This window comes from Notamacropus eugenii, chromosome 3, assembly GCF_028372415.1.
Source record: "Notamacropus eugenii isolate mMacEug1 chromosome 3, mMacEug1.pri_v2, whole genome shotgun sequence".
In the NCBI taxonomy this organism is placed as follows: domain Eukaryota; kingdom Metazoa; phylum Chordata; class Mammalia; order Diprotodontia; family Macropodidae; genus Notamacropus; species Notamacropus eugenii.
The window spans coordinates 388948763-388968192 of NC_092874.1; the positions used below are offsets into that span (position 1 = coordinate 388948763).

The following is a 19430-nucleotide window of genomic DNA, read 5'->3' on the forward strand; positions in this document are numbered from 1 at the left end:
CAATCTATCTCCTCCTATCCTTCAAGGTGAAGTCATATATCATTTCCTCCATAATAACAGTAGACAGTTATATACTACTCAAAAGTTTGCAAAGTACTTTGCATTAATTATCACATTAAAGCCTCAAAGCTGTTAGTATCTTCATTTTACTGACGAGCAAACTGAGGCTGAGAGGTTGCCCAAGATCCCACAGCTAGGAAGTGTTTGAGGCAAGATTTGAACCAGATTGTTCCAAATCCAACACTCTATTCACTTTGCCACAAAACATGCCCTGGTCCCTTCTGAGTATGATCTTTGCTTCCTTGAAAATATTTTGCTTACATTTTGCCTAATGTTGCCATTGTTTCTATCTTTGTCTTAGGACTTATTACTTGAAGTTCATCCTTGTATTTCTTGGTATTCTTGTTCCTGTGCCTTTCATAGAATAGGTGTTCAATAAATATTTACAGTCTGAATGGAGTATGATCACATTCAAAAGCAATGAAACACAATAGTCTGTGTCTCCGCTGTTGAAATGCCTTAATCTAGCCTGTTGGGGACAAAAATGTAGCAGAAATTAACCTCCTGATTTCCAATAAACTTAATGACTGGTTTGTTTCCCAAAAAATTTTTCAAAATTTATTGAGAAATATCTATCTAGGCAGCCCTCAGTTCATAAATTCATATTATTGAGCCTGACCTACAAAAAATCATCATTGGATACACTTGAAAAAACCTAGAGAAGTCACAGTACCTGCCTACAAGAGAGCTACACTTAGTATCCTGCATGTTTCTCTACTATCCTAAGCCACAAAGAAAGCCTGAGCAAAACTTTGTGGCTGCCAAGTCCAGTTGCATTAATACACAACTCTCTGTCTCAAGAGTGTATCATTGTTTTCCCCTGAAAGCTAAGCTGAGGACCCAAAACAGAAATGGAGTCTCTGGTATGACTCCGCATAGCACTGTCCCTTGGGCCTCTGGTCAACCTGATTCCATTTATTTCCCATTTATATTTATTATTTGGGATTTCAGAGCAAATTACTTGACAACTCTGAATATTAAAGAGAATTTGTTATAATTCAGAGCTAGTCTAAATTGTTATCAAATTTTCATCCACCACTCTCCTCCCTCCATTATGTATCATCAGTAAGAGTTCATTGGCATTGCTCAAATATCAGTTTGGTGAGATTTTTCCATATATTTGCTCTCTGCTATTGTAACTTACTTACTAGCATTTTATGATTTTTTTTTAATGGGAGTAACAAATATTCTTTCTACGTCAAGAGGGAATAAATTGCTGCCTCCTTTAGGTTAAATGTAATTTGCCTTCTTTGTGCTATAAAACACCATTTGCACAAATTTGCCTAATTTAAACTCCCATATATTAATTAGGTGCATTCAATGTCCCATCAAGTCAACTAGCAATAAATGGAGGTCATTTACTACAAAATTTGCATATCGTAAACTCTTTATTTCACTTTCCCAAAAAGTTCCCATTAACTAAATTTTATTCTTTCTGAGCTTCGCTAAAAAGAACCAGGGACTCTCTGTTTTAATGAGTGACTTACAGAGTAGTCCAAAGTGGTGAAGTGTCAAAAACACTGGAAGCTTTGTTACCTTCTCGCGGCCAGACAATGCTCACAAATAAGAACTCTATGCTGAAATGTTGTCCTAACGGCCAAGGATGGGGGAGAGGGGTGTAAGAAACACTCAGAATAGTTATGGGGTGTATAAAACGTAAATAATGGCTGCAGGTACTTTCAATAGGGCTAAGGTTCCCCAATGAGGCAAGGCCCCTAAATGTTACAGGGTCCTTACAGCCCTATTGCAAATCATGACTTCTCGATCTGCAGAATGGCATTAGAGATGTCAGATCACAGACTCATAGAATACTGTAGCTGAAAGACATTAGGCCCTTGTTCTGAGGTTCTCTGGTGGTATGAGAATAAACTGCTCATGACAAAGATGGGTGATATTCTAGCTCTTCACTTTACTCTCCCAACACCTTCCACTTCTCACTTCTGCCAGCTCTTGAGATACATATGAAATAAGGAGAAGGTGGTAATAGTCAATTTTGAGGTGAGGGGGGAGAGGAGGGGATATAGTCAATTTCCATCCTTTACTGTGTTTGTATAAAGCCAACCTATGGGTTTTTGTCACTAACCATTTCAGGTCATATCTGTATAGGAGTACTCAGTATCCCAACAACCAGCATTAAAGATAGGCATTTAAGTATAAAAGGTACATTCATGAGATCATGGATTTACAGCTGGAAGTGACCGTAAAGCCTTCGAATCCACCTCCCTTATTTTATAACTGAGGAACTGAGATTTAGAGATCAATTTATCCCGGGTCTCCCAGACACTCTATGTTAGAGGTGGGTCTAGAACCCAGGACTCCCTGACTGGTGGCAAGCTCTTTATCTTCTCTGTCACAACCAACATATTTGTATGTGCTACCTAGTGAGGTTCCTGTTATTGAGATTTCCCTATATTTCAGTGGGGCTTTCCTAAGAGTGGCAGATTGGGAGCCCTGTGGGACAGACACCACTTTATATCTTTACCTTAATTGCTTCCATGTGCCATATGTATCCAGAGTACTGTATAAACAAAAACAAAAAACAACAGGAGGGGAAGAATGTACTTATTACAGGAAATTCCATAACTAATGGGAAAGATGCCAGCTAAGCTGGAGGAGCTCTCAGACTGCCACAGGGGCTCTTGCCCAAGCCGAATCTCGCTGATCTGACTCATTTCTTGTGCACTACACACACTATCTCAGGGAGCAGAGAGTGGTGGATATTATCAAGTGGTATTGTTATGGAACAAGTAATTAAAATACTTCTCTTATAGCCAGAAGACAAGGCAGAGTGGTTTTATAATTAGAATTTGGGGGTTGGGGGGAAAGGCTGGTTATTATGAGTCTTGATTCCAACAGTTTTTGGAGGTGAAGAATCCAAAGTAAAATAGACTCTTTGCTATGTACACCACCCTACAAAACATTGTTTTTTCTTTTAAAAAATATTGCACAAGTCTACTGATAGTAGTATCAAAGCTGCTATTTCTGCCTAGGTAGCAGATGTCCTCTGTATAATGCTTAACAAGCTGTTGGTACTCAATAAATATTTATGGGTAACCATAATCCTCCCATGTTACAAGGGTTTTCTGTACTAATTTTACTATTGTAGGTGGTGTTTTACATTGTGTCAGAATTCATTTTACCAAAGTGTTTTGGTTTTTTTTAATATTCAGGAAAACCTGCTTTCTCTGGATCAGAAACAAGTTACTCACTCTCTCCTTCCATTTCCTTGTCTGCAAAATGTGGATTAAATGGTTTGGGATACAGTTAAAAAAATTTTTTTTTAGGTTTTCACAGGAGAAGTAACCTGCACTGGATAACAGAAGATAACACACTACTAGATGTGGCTGTATTGATTTTGGATAATCCCGTTCAGAGATGCCTGATGTGTACCATTTCCTTGTTGATGAAGTTTTACAAAAAAGCTACGTGCAACTTGAACCCCCAAAAGTTGGAAGGTAAGACTACCTAGGAAGAACCAAACTGATGTTTTCAGTATCCCTCAGAACAGCTTGAGAGATACGTGTATAAACATTTAAGTTCAGCTGGTACTTTAAAATAGACGAATGGGCATTCATCCAATCAAGAAATATGCTTTCAGCACCTACTAAGGGCAAGGTGCTTTGCTAGCATTTCTCCTCCTGCAACAGGATTGGCAAAGATTGTGTAGCAGAACTAAGGAGAGGTGAGGTGAGGACAAGTGAAAAGCAGTGCTCTGTACCACACTGGCAGCCTTTCTGTGCCATCCCTCTTGTCTCCTTTCTCTCCTCAATCCTTCCCTTGAATCTGCTCTGCAGCTCCTTTAAAGTGGAAGGGAAGACACTGAAGTGTTCATCTGTACTTTCCAAAAGAAAAGAGGATATGAATAAGCTGTAGCTACATAGCTAAGGAGATGGAGAGCAAAAGGTTGGTAACTGTGGTTTCTAAGGCACACGGTTGGGGACATGTGACTAGAATCACGCTACAACAAGAATTTTTCACTGAAGGTCCTTAAAAATGTTTTAATAATTATATTTCAATATAACTGGTTTCACTGTAATCCCATGTGTCTTATTTTGTACATTTAAAAATATCATTTTGAGAAGGCGTCCATAGGCTTCCCCAGACAGCCAAAGAGATTCATGTCACAAAAAAAGGTTATGAGTCTCTCATCTAGTCACACATAGGAGACTTTCCTCATATGTAGTCCAAGTCCATTTGGATATTTGTAAGACGTGACCAGGAGTCACTTAGAACTTAGGTTTCAGAATTGTTCCTTATCTTACAGACAAGGCAATTTTCTTCAAATTGACATGTGATCCTGGGCTTGCTCTACGTAATTTCAAACTAAAGTGCACTAACATTTTACCTAAATGTGATTATTTCCATGAGCAAACTTTACTTTTTCCCCTCAGAGTAAGTGAATTGAATATAAATTTTCTAAGAAGTCACCTTGTTCCTAAGAATAATTTGTTCATTATCAGTAGTACACATAACTAAAATAATAAATAATGTTTATGTAAGACTTTGATGCTTATAAACATTCTATGGGGAATACACAAACATCTTACCCATTTCTGAACTCAACCCTTATGGGCCTCACATTTAGAAAAGGCACTGATAAGTTGCAAAGTATGCAGAAAAAGGTAACCAGCATGATGGAGGGCCTTGAGTATAGACCATATGAGAAAAGAAGAAACTGTTTGAAGAAACTGAGAACGCTCAGCCCAGAGAAGGGGAGACTTGGTAGGACCCTGAAAACTGTATTTGAAAGAGGGATTTGATACATTTTGCTTGACTTTGTCGGGATATAACAGGGAGCGATGGGTAGAAATTGTAGACAGTTGTTTGCTCATTGTAAGGGAAAACTTCTTAACAATTTGAGTGGAAGCAAAAGTCAAATGTGCTGCCTCTTAGAAGGCAAGCTCCCTTTCACTAAAAATCCCATATAACATCTCATAATTTTCCCTTTACACATAGATCCTTAAGTGGCAGTGCCAAGGGTAGAGGCTGAGGTGAGAGAGAATACGATCAGAGACACCAAGCTAGAAGAAATCTTAAAAGATCGTCTTGTCCAGTGGTTCTTAACTTTTTTTTTTTGCATCGTAGACCCCTTTTGACAGTCTGGGGAAGCCTATCCACACTTTCTCAGAACAATGCTATTAAACACATAAAAGAGAATTTTAAAAGAGATCAATTATATTGAAAACAGTTATCAAAACATTTGTTTAAAAAAGGTTCGTAGCTATCTGATCTAGTCCAAAGCTTTCATTTCACAGATGAAGAAATCGAGGTTCACAAGAGATTAAGTGATTTGCCCGTGATTACACAGACAGTAAGTATCAGAGGTAAATCTGAACCCAGATTCTGTTTCTCAAGCTCACATTTTTTTTTCTAATATATGCATTTCCTCTTCCAGGTCTTTAAGGGAAGGCTAGATTTGTGGATGTTGCAGAAGAGTCAAGTACAGGTAGAAACAGGTCTCTGAGGTCTCTTCCAACACTATAATTCTATGTTTTAACCTCTCTTTCAAAAGTACCATTGACAAGTAGCTTGGCACAGGGGTATATATGTTAGTCAACTACAATAAAGAAAATGTACAACAGTTTATCTGAACTTTCCTGAAGACATTTTCTACTGTCTTTGGCATTTGGTGATTGGAAAAAAGCCACTGAAAAGTGTATCCTTTTGGTTTTATCCCTTTCCTTATGTTTTTAAACCACATGTTGATGTCGCCCTCAGTAGGATGAGGAATTTGTAAATGTCCTTTCTCATATGCAGAGCAGACCCTGGGAAAATATTTCCAACTTCTAGCTTTTTAAAAGTTGAAACCAAGTATGGAACCAATCTTATTTTATTTAAGCAAAAAGTGGCAATGTGATTTTTTTTTCCTCTTTAAAAAATGCAGAATGACTACTACAAGACTGGAAAGTCATTTAGTTAAAGTGATAATGCTGCATAAAGAAACAGATCCCCAAGGAATTTCTGGGCTTCAAAGGACTTTTATGATTGATCTGGGTAGGATTCTGGGCTCCAAGGAAGCCAATGGCTGTCAAACAGTGCCACCTGATGGCATATGGCTCCAAATGCTTGACGTAATTGTTCTCATTTTAGTTTAACACGATTACTAGGTGAGGAACATAATCTTTCCCCATGTATTGAAGTGGGAACAATGTTGGTTCTTACATTTCCCTCTTTCTTAAAGTAACATCACCTAAACCATAATTATAAAGGGTAGTGCCCGCTCCCCAAAGGTAGTGCCTATTTTGAGAAAGGACTCCTGCCAAGGAATGTCCAGAGGTTCTGGGTGTTCAGAGACCTCAGGTTGAGAGCAGAAAGATCCAGATGTGTAGGGCTGTCTAAGGAAAACAAGTCCTGGCAGGGTGGCACAGTAGGGGGCTGATACTGACAAGCGTGGGGAGCACTGGGTATCTGCGAAGGGAGTCCATAAAGATGTTGATATAGGAGGGAAGAAAGGAAGGACAGTGAAGTAAGACAAACTTCAATTACTGCACAATTTGCCTGGGTCCAACTTTGCTCCTTCCTCTGAAAGGGTGCCTCAATTTGGTGTCCAGAGAAACAGATCTATCTCTAGCCATCATACGATATTTGAGTTTAAAAATAAAAAAAGACATAAGATTTAATCTTTTCTTACCTGTTCATTTTACAGAGGCTCAGAGAGGTTAAATTACTTGACCAAGGTCACTCAGGGAATTTGTGACTGGACCAAGGTTGCCCAGCAAAGCCAGGTCTGCTGACTCCCTTTTGGGGACTTTGTCCATTACACCATAGTACCACAAGAAGAATCTGCCCTGTGGAATGATCTAATCTTCATCCTGGCCAGGAACATAATAATTTTACTTAATTTACTTTATCAGTGAAGAGTTCATAAGGCATCTTTCTTAGATTTTCAGTCATGAGATTCTGTACTTTGAAGATAAGAAGCAAAAACTTCAAGGTATAGTTTCTTGGTCCCTTTATCACATAACAGAGTATCATTCCCTCTGAGGATACTCCCCATTGTGGCACTCATACTCATGGGGTAGGTCACTGGAGGGTGACCACTAGAGACTCTATGGTCCATAGACACACTCAGTTCAAAGTAAAGCTATTTACTGAAATAGTAAGAGTGGCATCTACAACACACTGTCTTCACAAACTCTCCCACAGATACATGTAGCATCAGCAGGACAGAAGGCACACAGACAGAGTATAACAAGTAGAGAACTCACGTGGCCTAGCGTAACTAAGGCCTATCACACTGCAGGGTTCTGAGGCCTTTCCCACCTCTCATGACAGCTTTATGCTTTCATGGAGTCTGTGCTGGGAAGGTTGCTCCCCTGCAAAGTTGGACCTGTGGACCTCACAGGGTACACTGTATTCCCTGAGCTTGCTTTTTGCTTGAAAGCTGTAGCCTCCTACACCTCCACCTTCAGTTTGTGATGCTTGAGTGGTTTACTCCTATATGCTTCTGGAAAGAGCAGGGGCCTTCCCAGCTCTGCTCTACTGGAGCCTTGGCTCCAAAGCCTGAGAGCAAAGATTTAGCTTTTCCTTTTGACAAACTCTTCTTGGTAACAGGGTTAGTTCCTCTTGATGAGAGGCCTCACTCTAACTCATGGTACCTCTCTAGTACATTTCCTAAACTATCATCATTGCAACTTAGATCATACCTAGTCAATGGTCAGTTTCCCCAAAATCATCAAGTAGCCCTGGGGTTCAGGTTTCCCTAAGCTTTTAATTTCCAAGGTTCTCTTGTTAGCTAGCCCATGCCAACAAGCAGCTGGGAACAAGAAGCAATCTGTACCTTATTAAGCCACTGTTACTTGCACCTTATGAACTAAAAATTTCTCAAAACCTCACACACCATATACTGGTCCGTGGATATCTCCTTATTTCCCACCCAGCTGCATTCATTTTGAACTTTAACTGTTCTACTAAGCCACTAGTAAACTCATCACTGGGAAATCTCATTATGTTGCAAGCCTTGATCCTCACACATCAGTATCCACTGTACATCTTTGTACTATACTTTGGGGATTGGAGACCAGGGTGGGCACTTTGGTTTGTAAAGTTACTTGGGATAATGAGTAGACTGACACATCCCTTCTAGAAAATTATTTGATTGTGGATCCAGAAACAGTAGGAAGGAGAAAGGAGGAGAAAGTGAGGTACCTATGAGGATAGCAAGGTTATTGTTATGGTGGTAAGAAAGTAGTCAGGGTATAGGGAAGAGGAGACAATATGCACAAAGATGCCAGAGGTGGGAAAAAAATGTGTCAAAGTGTGGTTCAATAAAAGACACTTGCCCACACAGCGTTAGTACTGTGTACACAGCACACAGCAATTATAATAAACTTAACAACTACTGTTGTTGAGTCATTTCAGTCGTGTCTGATTCTCCATGACTCCATTTGGGGTTTTCTTGGCAGAGATACTGGAGTGTTTGCCATTTCCTTCTCTAGCTCATTTTACAGATGAAGAAACTGAGGCAAACAGGGTTAAGGAACTTGTCTAGGGTCACATAGCTAGTAAGTGTCTGAGGTCAAACAACTATTGAAATACAAGCAAAAAGGGTTACCATACACTACATTTAATGGAAGTGCTTCTTCTGAGAAAGGAAATCTCTCAAAATAGAATTGCAGTGGAAGTTTTAGTATACAAAAAGCATGGATCAATGGATCAATCCCATGTAAAACTCACTTCATTACTACGCCCTTCTTTTATCAGGGGCACCTTGGACCCTGTGCTGAGAGCAGCAGTCACAGAGGTCACTGGCCATCAAAGGTCACATATAACAACAGGTAGTTTGAGAGAGGAGGAAAAGTCAAAGATAACTTTGAGACTGTCACTGGGAGGATGGTGTTACCATCAACAGAAACAAGAACTTTAGAATGACAAAAAAATGAGGGGGGGGTGTCGGGAGACGGTGAATTGTTTTAGACATATCAACCTTGAGGTGACATCAGGGCATCCAGGTGGCTGGAAATGCAGGAGAGGTCAGAGATGTGAGTGAGATGAGGAGATTGTGAAGACTTCATAATAAAAATATGGGGAATATTGGATTTTTTAAACAAAATTTCTCTTCCATAAGGCCTCTCTCCTTGGATACCTGAGTTTCAGGTATTCAAGGCTTATGGACGGTCAGTTGGTTCCCCCTCTTAGCAGCTTCCAGCTTCTTTGTGAAAGTGCTGTGGGCTATAGCCGAAACTTGGAAGCTGCTCAAATCTCCCCTTTGTTTGTTGTACTGTTGCCATATCAATGCTACCAGCTCGCGCTTCTCCCCCTCACCTCCTTTCTAAAGCCACATCAGCAGTTAAGTTAGATATTAGATGAGTTAATTGTTGTGGGATAGGTGAAGATTTCCCGGGGTTTGTCTAGTTTTTCAGGCTTAGATTATGAGCCCGCCTCTCAGCCAACGGAGAGGTGGGATAGTGGGGAGGTGGAATTCTCTGTGTTAGTGTATAAAATTGTGCTTCAGTTTCTGTAAGTTGCCTCCTTCCATCAGATTACCTGACCTGGTGAAAGACTGTTCCTTTCTCGAGAATTGTAATAAATCTTTTTCTTTCTGTTCTTATTGAGAAGTTTCTTTACTTATTTAAAATTTTGAGTAAGGGTCTTTTTATCCCATATAGATGGAAATACAGATCTGGGAGTCATATGCTGTAGATGATGATCAAAGACATTTGAAGAGATTCCAAAGAGAGAGTATTGAGAGAGAAGAAGACTTAGGACAGACTATTGGGGGATATGCTTTTTTAAGGGGTCGAAGGAGGGAGAGACACCAGTGAAAGGGACAGGAACAGAATGACCACATAGGTAGAAGGAAAACCTGGAGGGCACAGTGACATGGTTGGTTGTTGTCCTTAGTTCCTGAAGAGGAACAAAATGACATCACTATGTCAGAGTCAAGTTTCCATATGTCCAACTGTGGCTAATCAGACGGATATGAGCTCAGAATGCTCTACCATAGGTCCAGCACAAAGAGTCCATATGAACACTTGGGCTGGAGATGTCTCTAAATTTGCACATCTCACATTTCTTTTGAGTTGCTGAAATTCTCTTTTGCTCATAGAGCACAGCACCTTCTCTGATGTGGGCATGATGTACTAGGTGGTCCTTTGCCAGCATCTTCCATCATGTCACACAAGCAATCCCAAAGTTCTGCAGAGAGATCTTGAGAGTGTCCTTGTGTCACTTCTGACTCCTGTAAGAGTTCTCCATAAAATAGTCTTTTAGGAAAGTGTAAATGATATAGAGTCCCCTAAAGAAGAGAGGATTAAGAAGGCAGGGAGAGAATACCCTTAACAGTTAAAAATCTTTCACCATTATAAACAGCACATTCAGAATCATGCAATCTATTAAGCAATTTGTCAAATCATTAAGGAATCATTAAGAAAACTCTGGATAGAGTTCAAAGACACTTGCCAACACATCAACAGTAATCAACACTCCTTCTTAAGTACGGCGAAGTTTCTGATGATTATTTATAATTTCACTGTAGAAAACAGAATCAAGCACATGTTCAGTGGCTGGGCTGTTTATTACACCTGGCTATATTTGCAGAGTAGTTGGCAACAAAGTAAATTATTGGCAAATTTCTTATTTTTTTTCCTTATATTTCTGTAATTTTTTTTTAACTTGGGAAAGGGAAAATCTGAACAGAATTCACATGCCAAAGTATTACCATTTTGAAATTAGACACTGAATTACACACGCGTGCATGCGCACGTTCACACACACACAATCATGGCGGAATGTTGGTAGATTTCTTTTCATGAAAATGTGCACATACACAGCATTTAGAGGACGAAGATTTTTAGGCTCATAATAAATTGATCAACATGTATTCATTAAAATCATAGAATGTTAAAATTGGAATAAAGTTTAGAAATCATTTGTTTCAACTTTATCATTTTAAAGATGAGTAAGCTGATATCTGAGAAGCAGTATGGCATAGCAAATAAAGGACTGGCCTTGGAGTCAGTCAACCTGGATTCACTTACATTTGACAAAAAATAGTTGTGAGACAATGGATAATTTACTTAACCTCTTGGTGCCCCCAGGGGACTGTAAACTATGTTAATGTTGATCTATGTAGGGAGTTTCCACACCAGGAATTTCTGAAATCACAGATACCTGCAGAACAACTGAGGTCCTATGAGTGTGTGACTTGTTCCCAACATCCATGAAGACTCCTGAAAGAAGGGGCAGGGGAACTTGAATGAAGCCCTAGTTTCATTCCAATTCTGAACTCTCTCTTTGATTCCCTCAGTAGTAACTGGCCTTTTGGTCACAGGGTGCTACTTCCACCCTCATCCCTCTATTTTCCTGTCACCATCCCAATATCAGCCAACATGTCCTACTGTTCATATAGCTTCTTATTTTAACATATCAAACAAGGTAACAGAAGAAATTGCTTCCAAAGCAAATCTTAACAACATTATAGATTAGGGATATCCAACAGGGCCAACTTAGAAAGCAAACTACCTCAGGACCTAAAAATCAACCAGTAATTGAAGGCACCATAATTTTCTCTATGACACACCAAGGAAAATTTTACATGTTCACACCAAGGACAGAGCCTCAAGTCTCAATTCTAGCCTTATCCTCCTTGGAATAGATAATCTGTATGGGTGACCTAGGTTACTTATCTTTCTGATGAGATTTGAAAGATGATGCACTTAAAGGTCACCTGGAGCTTTTCAGAAGTGGTGAATTTGTGTAATTATATTTCTGGGACTAAGATTGCCTATCTCCAGGATTTTGGATTCCCTATAAAACCGTACTTCCTACAATCTTGGCAATTAATTAAACTAACATTTATTAAGAGATCAAGTAATAGCAAGGCTATTACTAGTGCTGAGTAGTAGTTGATGAAAAAATAACTAGTCCTAGGCATGCAATGCTTCAACGTAGATGATTGCACCTTACATGATTTCAGTTAAATAATGAGCTCCCCCAACATTCAAAGTTGTAGAACTCGTCTTCATTATTTCTCTTTAAAGTTATTTATGCATACAGAATAACTCATGTCATATTTCTATTTTATTTTCTTTTCCCTCTGGCTAAAGTGCTGTTCATTTATCTTAGATATTAGGTTACTTTTTATGGTGCTACTACTATTATATATAGCCTTTAGTTTATTAGTTTGTGCTGTATATTAAATTATGTTCAAATAAGATTTGCAAGAGAAAAGAGTTTTTCAGCTTACTTTGGAATTTAGGTGACAATTTTGGCAAGTTGATTTTCAAGAAAGAAATTATGAATCTCTAAGGAAAGAGATCTCTATCCTCTTTGAAGTCTGAGATGATCAATAGAGGTCTGTTAGGATACATGCCAGAATACAACATTTGAATTTATTTTAACTAAAATTTTTATTTTAATTTAAACTAGTGCCTTTTCCAGCAGAAGAGAAAGTGTGTAGAGACCCCATCTTGTTTAATTTCCAAAAATTTGCCTTGGTACTGTTAGTGCTGAGAAACACTAACGGTGTCTAGAAAGGAGAAGGCTTCAGAATATGGAACCAGTCTGCTGTGTGACCCCAGGCAAGTTACTTCATCTCCAAGTTCCCCCAATAGCCCTCTATGGCTCTAAATTGCAGGGCAGATATAGATGTGCACTGGCAGAAAGTTTTCTTATCCAGAGTTCCCTATAACAACGAAATTAAGCTCGAAAAAATGATTAGTGCTAATTGCTAGACAAAAATCTGAGGTTCAAAAACCAGTAATAATATGCTAACGATGCTACAGCAAGAAGCAGACAGATTCTGCCAGGTGACAGGTTCTGCTAGGTCTACCTACCATCGAGGCCTGCTGGCTCCTGGCTTCCATGTACCAGTAAACATCACTCTAAGCTCTAAGTGACTTGGTGTCCTCACACAGAGAAGAATTCTGAAAGCATCTCTGTATACATAGGGTAATTTACACTATCTCATAACAAATTTGGAGGTTTCTTTTGCCTGTCTTTCCTACATCTTTTAATTCACTTAATACATTTTAAAGTCTGAGGTTTGTGGGGTCAGCTAGGACGGCAACACAACTTACACTGCAAACCTAGCAGCTCAAACCTTATCTCTCATTAATAGTTGAAAGTTACTGATCTGTTTCCCCTCTGTAAAACGGGCACATAGTGCTCTCCCTCCTAATGCCACATCCTGTGATTATGTGACAATAACCCCAACTTTTGACACCTGGAGCTAGAATATCAAATATACTTATTAAATGTAGTAAATGAAAAAAGTTTAAGGATCTCAAGTAGCATTATCAAGCGCTGCATCCGAGTGACAAGAAGCTAGTTCAGTTTTTACTTAGCCTCAGGACAGTTTGCCACAGCTCCTAGCATATCATAGATTTTCTGTGACTACCTGTTCATTTGTGGCAAACGTTCACTTCCGACACATAACCCAGAGGGGCATAGGGACCCTTAGAAAAGGATCTAGTGATAGGGGAGGGTTACTTAAGGCTGATAAAGCCACCTGGAAAAACCCCAAGCAAACAGCACTATTCAAAAAGTGAATGTGAGGCTTCCCTTGGGAATTGTATGTACAATGCTGAATTATGTATTTCCATAAATACTGCGTATAGTCAGTGACTACTTCATGTCAATAAAAAATGAATGAGCAAGCTACCCCCTCAAATGGATGAATAAGTAGGATAAGTGTTTACCAGCCTTATGCAGAACAAGCGAGGGAATAATCTCCCCGTGTGAAGAATTCTCCGGTAGCTGAATATCCTGAAGCCCGCTGCTCACACTGCCTGTGCTCCAGGAGGTCTTGGCAGCATTTGAAGAAGTGATCAGAGCAAATTCTTAGTTTGTAAAATTCCCATAATGTCTGAAAAACAGAGCAGACAAAAAAGACGCAAAATGCAGAAAATATGTATTGAACTCTCTGTTCCCTGATTATTCATAATATATTGTTAAACTGGGGTTTTTAAAAGTTCTGTTCCAATGTCCATTGCCAAGCACAGCAGGTGTCGTGCTTGACTCTCACCACTTGATGGCAGGAGTCAAATAGACTTGACACTGAAAAGCTGGGGAATAGAACCACCCAATGTCAGTAGAAGGGAATTAAAAAATTGCCTTAGTCCAACATCTTCATTTTAAAATGAGGTGTCCTCAAAGACGTCTCCAACTCCATATGCCCAAAACAGAGCTCATTATCTTTACTCACAAATCTATTCCTCTTTTGAACTTCCTTGCTTCTGCTGAGGGTACAACCATCTTTCTGATCACCCACGTTTAAAACTCCTCCTTCCTTATCCCACATATCCAATCTAATATCACATCTCACTGTTTCTACATCCATAACATCTCTTGCATCCATCCCCTTCTCCCCACTCACATAGCTACCACCCTAGGTCAAGGTCATTATCATTCTTCACCTGGACCTAATACCTTCCTAACTGTGCTCTCTCTGTCTCTCTCTCTCTGTCTCTCTGTCTCTGTCTCTGTCTCTGTCTCTGTCTCTCTCTCTCTCTCTTTCTCTCAAGTTTCTCCCTACTCCAATCCATATCCCTCCACCCCCACCAAAATCACCAAAATGATCAATCACCTAAACTGATTTTCCTAAAGGTCTGATCTGACCATGCCACTTACAGACTCCTCTGTTTGCCTCTGTTTGTCATTTAAAATCCTTCACAATCTGGCCCCAACTTACCTTTCCAACCTTATTAAACAGTACCCCATTTTTATGTACACTACAGCCCAGCCAAATTGGCTTTCTTACACACCTGCTGCTCTATCTCTTCTCACCACATGGCAGGCAGTCCCTTGCCCTGATTCCTGAGATGCCTACCAGTCTTTAAGCTCTTTAGTTTCCTGTTTTTAAAGCTACTTTCTGTGCGAACCCTTTCCTGACACTACAGTTGCTGGTGCCTTTCCTGCAAAATTATGTTGCATTGTTATATACGTGTGCATTCCTATAGTCTCCTCTGACTAGAGACTGTCAGCAGCTTGAGAGCAGGAACTGTTTCACTTTTGTCTTTGTATCACCCTCACCTGGCACATAGCAGACACTTAATAACTTTGTGTTGATTAATTACCACTTGCCAAATGTCAAAAATCAAGTCATTAAACTGGTTAAAATTAGAATTTCGGGCTCCTGACCTCCTGGCCAATGAAGCTTTGCATTGCACCACCCAAGGTGGGTTACCTTCATTCCTCTCCCTTTCCAGATTCCTTTTCTGTTTTATCTTCCCCCGTTGGAATGAAAGATCCTTGAAGGCAGGAACTGTCTTTTTTCTGCTTGTGTTTGTTTCCCCAGCACTTATTAAATGCTGGTTGACTTGACCTGAGATGTATTTTCCTGTGGTAACTCTTGGTATGCAGACTTTATTATTGTCAGAGGTAAGCTGGGGTTCCAGTATCTTAAAGGATCATGTGTAAACTAAAGAGGAAACTGAACGTGTGTGAAAGAGCACCTACGTAGGTGGAAAGAAGGGAAGTCTAACAATAATAACGCCTCTCCCCCCAAAAAACCCCTCACCTAAAATAAATACAATTAAATAAAACAAGCATCTAAGAAGCGCCTACTATGTGCAAGACAAAAGTAAACTTGCCCTCAAGGAGTTTACTTTTTACTAAAAACAGTCACTAGAATTATCAAAGTGAAACACTTATAAGTTAGATTTTCTTACAGCAGGATGTCTAGGACTCTCCTTTCCCCTTATCCTAGTCTTTTCACCACTTCCTAATAGACCTACTGCATCTCCTCTAACACTACCCTATGAATGCCTTGAGAACTCTGACAGCTGGGTTCTTTTTTGTATCAGCCTACTGCTTTGCATTTTGTAGAAATTTATTTTTGTTGAATTGAATTAAATGTTATTTTCAAGGCTTTCACCTCATACCAAAAGCCCTGAACTAAAAATCCCCGATTCTGTGGTTGGATGTCAAAACATTAGAAAAAACTCAACCCTCCAGTTATTTTTGTTAAGTGTTGCATTAGGGTAGGTGAGATTAATGATTTGTATTTTAATCTGCACTAACACCTGAGACTAAGGTGTGGCTGGCTTCAACAACCTGGAAAAATTTCATGTCTGCTTATGAACCCAAGACCTCTTTAAGCTCTCTAGTTTCCTTTATCAATTCTATCTTCATCAATACACATTATGTAAATTCTTTTCATGTAAATCATTAACAATTTAAAACCTCCTGAACTGGATTCTTTGTATAATAATAAAAAGACTGATCACATTGTTTAAAATTTAACCACATATAATTGGCCCCAAATGGAAGACAGTACATGACAGGTTAATAAAAGACAAAAACAGCCAACTTGTAAATATCTGGCATTATGACTAAGTGGGCTGGTGTGTCATCTGTACAAGTAAAGCAAATGTGATTTAAAGAAGTGGGAAGATGGATCTTTATCCATAATTCATTCATTGCAAAATGCATTTATGTATCTCTTCTACATCCAGGGGCCTGGTGGTTGTTGGTAAAGAAATTAATAAAATAAAAAAGCATTCCTAGAATGTGAAATGGCAAGAAACAGAGGGTGGAATTTAGCAGCTAGGTATAAAACTTAAAGGGAAGTGGATCACATTTAGAATCATCAAGTCATAAAATGCTAGGCTTAGAAAGGCCCTTCAAGACCATCCATTTCAATACTCTAGCTCTACAGATGAACAAACTGAGGATGACAGTAGTTAAGTGACTCATGTATGATCATGGTCAAACTGGAAAATCACCAAATTATTTTTATCAAGAGACATGGGAAAATGTTATCTAAGGTTGAAGCAATCATGGGGCTGCTATTAATGAGGTTTCACGGATGTTTTATCTTATACAGCACTTTTCTTTGAAAAGTAATATATAAACTGGGCTTTTTCTTTTTTTTTTCCTAATTTTTTTTGGGGGGGAAAGAATCAGGGTTAAGTAATTTACTTGCCTAGGGTCAGACAGCTATTAGTGTCTCAGGTTAGATTTGAATTCAGATCTTCCTGACTCTAAGACTCTAGCCACTGTACTACCTAGCTGCTCCTAATCTACACTTTTATTTATTTATTTATTTTGTTAGAGCTCTCCTATATGACATTTTTAGTCCCTCAGGCTAAAGTCTAGTCACAGAGTTCAGTATAAACAGTTCACTGGAGGCTGATCTGACAACGGACTCAAGTTAGTCATAGAACACTTACTTAGAAACCAGAAAGTACCTAAAGGGGAGGCAAGTATGTGGTGCGGTAGATAGAGTGTTCTGCTTGGAGTCTGGAAGATCTAAGTTCAAATTTGGCCTCAGATACTTACTAGCTGTGTAAACCTAAACAAGTCACTCAACCTCTCTCTGCCTCATTTGCCTCTGTAAAATGAGGATAATAACTGCACCTACCTCCCAGGGCTCCTAGGAGGATCAAATGGTAATATTTGTGGAGTACTTAGCACAGTGCCTGGCACGCAGCAGGTGCCTTTGTATAAATGCTTATTCTCTTCTTGCTTATTTTAATTTACAAAGGGGATAAACCTTGGTTAGAAAATTACTTTATAGGCAGTTACCATATTATAAACTGTCATTCCCCAAAGTTCATTTGTAAGTCAGCTGTTCAAACTCAAAATACATTTTATCATAGAAATAATGTTCCCATCTTTGTGCCTCTGCTCACATCCTCACCAGCCTGGAACAGACTTCCCTTGTTATCCTACTGTTACCAGTCAAGTCCTTGTCTTCCTTAAATGCCCAGCATAAGTGTTTTTTCTATGGAACCTTCCCTGACTTGGCCTGTTCCCAGCTCCAGCTCAAGGTGACCATTCCCTCCTCCAGTACCTCATTACCTCAGTGCCTATTACCTGTACCTTGACTTCTGTACTTCACATATTCTCATTTGGATCATGTTCTTTTGTGTACATCTTTACCCTTATGGGTTAGTTCATTGACAGCAGAACATGTTTACATCCATAGGATTCAATGACTCAGAGATAAGAGGGGATTGGAGCAATCCCCTTATTTTACAGATGAGGAAACCTAAAGAGGTGAAGTGACTTGCTTAGATCACAGTCAGGAAAGCTAGTACTTGAACCGAGGTCTTTATACTCCAAATCCAGCATTCTTTCCACTATACTTTGCTGCTTCACCTCTACCATAGGGCAGCTAGGTGGCACAATGGATAGAGTGCTGAGCCTGGAGTTTGGAAGAATTGAGTTCAAATTCAACCTCAGATAACTACTAGCTGTGTGACCCTGGGCAAGTCACTTAACCCCTATTTACCTCAGTTCCTCATGTGTAAAATGGGGACACACTGGAGAAATCTTTGCCAAGAAACCACCCCCCCCTTCCAGACAAGTTCATGAGCTCACACAGTCAGACAATAGCATCTATCATTCTAAGTACCTAGTACAGTGTCAAGCACATGGTAGCTGTCTAAAAATGTTTCTATCACTTGATTAAACTATAAACTAGTTAGATTCCCAGATCTGGAGTCTAAGTAATGTTATTAATAGTGTTAGCATGGTACAAGGGAAAAATAACTGACTGGAGTCAGGGGACTTGGTTTCAAATCCCACCAAGTCTCTTACTTGCAAGCTTGAATGACCTTCCTCAAGGTCAGCCTCGGAGTGCAGCCTCAGTCCCTGGATGTGAAGGACCCTGCCTCTAAACACAATCTGTCGCATTGAGCCTAATGGTTTTCACCTGGTTTTTAGCTCATAGACACAGTTCTTTTTGATGAAAGGCTTAACTAAGGCAATGGCCAAACTGACCCTTCTCTCCTTTTCTCATCAAAACATTTGTCCTCATAAACTCTACCCATGGCCTTTATGCCAAGTTGTTTGTTGTTGCTGCAAATCTCATTTCTAGTCAATGTCCCCAGGGTCCCATTACTGTGGCATCTCTCTCCCAGGCCTTCTCCTTCCCTTCTACCCATGAGGTTGAAGATGTATATGAGATTCTCTACTTCCCCTCTCTGCCAAAAAAAATCAAAACCAAACCAAACCTTTGTAGAGCCCTTTTGAGACATAGCTCTCTACCCCAATCCTTCGTTGTAAGTTCCTCTTTCCTAGATATCTGGTTAGTGACCAGTTCAAATAAACTAGCTTGCTATCTTTGCAAAATAAGATAAGAAATTTAAGCACCTGCTTTTTGTTCAAATATATTTGGTTCTAGATAAGGATCATACAATTTTAGAGCTGGTGGCATTCCAACAGCTCCATTTTACAGATAAGGAAACTGAGGCCCAGTTGTTTGCAATGGGATATGGACCTGTGTTCTCTGATTCTAAATCTAGTGTTCTTTCTACTACATCACACTGTGCTCCAACTGGGCCACTTGGATAAAGGAATCATAGAAGAATGGAATCACCGACCTCTTAAGGCCATTTAGGCCACATGGCACCCAAACAAGGGTCTAATCCACCATTGACCCTACGTGTCCCACAGCTCTTGCTGAAGAAGATGCTCCACCC

At 39.6% G+C, this 19430-nt stretch overlaps 1 long non-coding RNA gene across 1 annotated transcript in view; it reads right to left on the reverse strand.

Moving 5' to 3' along the window:
- The window catches only part of LOC140497151 (uncharacterized), a 108231-nt gene that overhangs the window by 58834 nt on the left and 29967 nt on the right, over positions 1-19430 (reverse strand). The window contains exon 2 of the long non-coding RNA XR_011964546.1: positions 13701-13867. This is a non-coding gene — a long non-coding RNA (uncharacterized lncRNA). The remainder of the gene's footprint in view (positions 1-13700; positions 13868-19430) is intronic.